This window comes from Styela clava, chromosome 14 (genome assembly GCF_964204865.1).
Source record: "Styela clava chromosome 14, kaStyClav1.hap1.2, whole genome shotgun sequence".
In the NCBI taxonomy this organism is placed as follows: domain Eukaryota; kingdom Metazoa; phylum Chordata; class Ascidiacea; order Stolidobranchia; family Styelidae; genus Styela; species Styela clava.
This window is the reverse complement of record NC_135263.1, coordinates 16,118,565-16,122,187: the sequence shown is the minus strand read 5'-3', so window position 1 is coordinate 16,122,187 and position 3,623 is coordinate 16,118,565. Positions and strand designations below refer to the sequence as shown.

Sequence of the window (3,623 nt, the reverse complement as noted above, 5' to 3'; positions counted from 1 at the left end):
TCATAATGCTTTTCTCCCAACCACAATCCAAATGAATACAATTCCTTCTAAAAGTAGAGTGGAAAATTACAATGGTTAGATTTCAATTTATCATGATATGAAATAAATTCTATAGTGGAAGTAAGTTTCAATTTTTATGATTCACAGTACCTGGAATATTAAAAAATATAACAATAAGACAACATTTTTCATCCGCCGTTGAGTTCCTCGACCAAATTTATAATGTTTTTCCTTTTTATTTTTAGTGTGCATGATATCGTTTCACCCTATTCGTGTCAAAATTGATAATTATATTTGCCCCCATCTGACGATGAGGTCGTTTTTTTCATTTTACATGGTGTTTTTCAAACCTACCTAAAATCTATTCTTGTTACTCTATGTCGCTCGCTTACGGCTTGGTTGGAAAGCATAACCCCCAAGCGCTTTTAATCGGCGTGTTTTTGATCATCGTCGGATCTGTCATCAAAAACTTTCAGTAATCTTTATAAAAATTTTCTATTTTTGGACCATGAAAACACAACGTTCATACAGAGTGTGATCATGGAAAATCTTCTTACTTGAACCTAAAACATAGTTTGTTAAAGGGCCTTGTCATCTCAAAAACGTATAAATGAATCTTATTTAGCCCACCAATCCATGAAATCGGACAAATTTAAAAGAGATGATTTTAGAAAAGCTGAAAATCGTCCCCAAAATACACTGAAATTACATAAAAAATTTCATAACCTAAATGAGTGGCGAGATAACGCGCAAAACGAAAGCCATCTTTGTGTGACGTAAATATTTATCATACAGAAACCAGACACCACATTTCCACACACGTGACCGAACAGCTGTTTAGCCACAACTGTTGGATGTCGTTGGTGGGTTACCCAATCCAATGGCCGAATGGAGGTGGGGAAAATATGCTAGGGTACCCTGCCAATGGCACTGTAAGGGTTCAACATGAATTTCAACATTTCATTTGTCGTCGTAGTGAAAATCCTCATCCAGGAGTAATTGACGGCGATATGATTCGGTTCGTTGCAGATTATATCCTCTTAGCCTCATGGCCGATGTTAGCGTTTAGCGATTTTTTTCTCACTGTACGAACAATTCTGCGAGAAATAATACTAATTCTCTTGTCAGATAGGGAGAACTTTTGCCCCTGAAAGTACACTATAGTCGTTCACTTACTGATAGATTAAATCAAATCATGTTTTATTATCAAATTTTCATCCCTGACTTGTTAGTCTGTGTTTTGATCGATTTCAAAGATTGTGTTCCCCACTTCAACAGACTTAATAACATTTACTCCCACCCGTAACCACCACGACGTTGCGCAGGCGAAAGCATTTTGTTTTCACGGGTTTATTAGTCACGTGCATAATTGAATATGGATGGATACTGATATCAAGGTTGGCTGACTAATCAGCATTGACACAGCTTAGCAAAGCTCATTCAACAGTGTCAGGTTCAGTACATAAATCATTATTCTTAGGGTGGTTAAGACAGCAGTATCGTGATGAGATTTAAATCAATAAATGAAAAAGGAAGATGGCGATTACCCTCTATTGAAGAGTAGTCGACTATTGAATTTATCCCATTTTTTCAATTTCAATATATTGGCAAGTTTCAACAATTTTTCATTTGTTATATATCACGTAGTTTCAACCCTAGTTCAATTACGAAACTTGTATACCGATAACCACAATGTATACTTCACGCAACAACCAATCGTTTTGAACAAGAATCTCGAATAAAGTCATAATAGCTAATGTTAATATGATTACAAAACGTTATTGTGTTTACATACTCGATGTTCATTTTTCCTGTGTATTTATATACCTGGCATTTGTAAGATAAAAAATAGGGTCAGCTTAAAAGTTGCTTTTCATCAATGACTTTTATCAAGGTTGAAATGTACGCAATATGTTCTTTTCAGGTAGATGCATTTTACATACAAATATTTTACCTCCAACGAATATGTCAAATTTATTCCAGTTCTAATAGTTTATATTATACTCTAGTTCGTATTATGTAGGCTATATATGTGTTTGTGATAGAGTCTTTCTTGTATTTATTGTTGTCAGGCAAGATTTATAGACGTACTTTACTTACGTATAACGTATTCCCCGTGCTTGTTTACGCGTCTTTGCACTAAATGTTTTATTACGTTTGTTCCGTCTTTAGTAAATAAGTGGTTTTCATTCTCAGGAAAGAGTAGTTAGTATACAATAATATAGAATTAGAAGTAGCAACAAGTATTGGTACGACCAAAGCAGTTTGAAAAATGCCGAATGATTGCGAAAGTGGTATATGACGGGAAAGTAATAGCTGTAAGAATCTGAGCCTCTTGTAGGAAGAAAATGGTAACTTCCGCTTTGTCATCGTTTTTATGCTGGGATTTATACAGCCCTAGTAAACCTAATCTTTCAGAAATATCGCCAATATAAGAGAACTCTTTTTCAAGGATATTTAAATACATTTGATTAGGTTGGGTAAGGTAAGCAACAAATTCATAATTTTACAGATACAAATCCATGCGGTGCAGAGGGGTTTTCAAATGGAAGAAGGTTCCTTTTTGATATCACGTTTTGTGTGCAGTACTATTATGAATGCGTTCACGGTGAGAATGAATTGTTTAGAACAACTTAGTTGGAAAAACGACTTGAATTAAAAATATGTAAGTGTTTTATTCTACTACGATTCTTATTCAGATAACTACATGCAACGTCCATGCGCAGCCGGGAAAAAATTTGACGTGAAATCAACCACGTGCATTTGGGAAAGAAATATCGCCGCACGTCAAGGTAGGATTCATTATTCAATTCAATTAAATTCGTTTATTACTCCAGACCGCTGTGGTCCATATAAAAACAACACAACAAATAAACATAAGCAAAACAAAAATAACGCTATAAATACATAAAATACGTGATATGACAATCAGATTCACAGTAAGTCTCAAAAAGAGTTATAATATAGCAATTTAGGAGACCAAAAGTGAGGTATAGAATCTAAGATAGCCCGTAACGAACAGTATCTGGGAATCAAATAATGATTGTAATAGAATGTTATTGGAGTTCCTGCATCTTGTCATGAACAACCACAGATTTTTTCTATGGAGTGCTTCGAAAGAGGGAATGTTCCCAGATACCATTTTGTGACGGACACTCTCAGATCTAGAGACACAGTGAATTACGCGATAAGCATTATTATATGAAATTTTGACTTTTTTATAATTATAATTATTGAAAAACAACCAGAGCTGGCAGTCATAAATGCTACAACAATACGTCCTAAATAAAAGATTTTTCACAGTAGTGGAACAATTGACAAATTTTTTCAAAATTGTATGGGCTATAAAATAAATTGATTTATACTGACGTTTCAAGTCAAGGTCATCTCTAAGATCACTGGATGAGAAAACACCAAGATATTTAGTGGACGAAACATAAGTCAATACAGAATTACAAAGTTTGATATCAGGCAAATTATTCAGCCTAAACTTTTTATTCTGGATACACATACAAACAGATTTTTTCGAGTTGTACAAGATGTCATGTTCAATAGAGTATTTATCGCATATTCGATAAACGTTGAAGACCTTTGGCTGAAGGTGAAATGCAACACATGTCATC

At 34.4% G+C, this 3,623-nt stretch overlaps 1 long non-coding RNA gene across 1 annotated transcript; it reads left to right on the top strand.

The window, feature by feature from the left end:
* The first annotated feature begins 2,234 nt into the window (after positions 1 to 2,234).
* LOC120340500 (uncharacterized) lies at positions 2,235 to 2,854 on the top strand. The gene is made up of 3 exons (XR_005569324.2): positions 2,235 to 2,351; positions 2,513 to 2,608; positions 2,700 to 2,854. It is a non-coding gene; the product is annotated as an uncharacterized LOC120340500 (long non-coding RNA).
* The last annotated feature ends 769 nt before the right edge of the window (positions 2,855 to 3,623 follow it).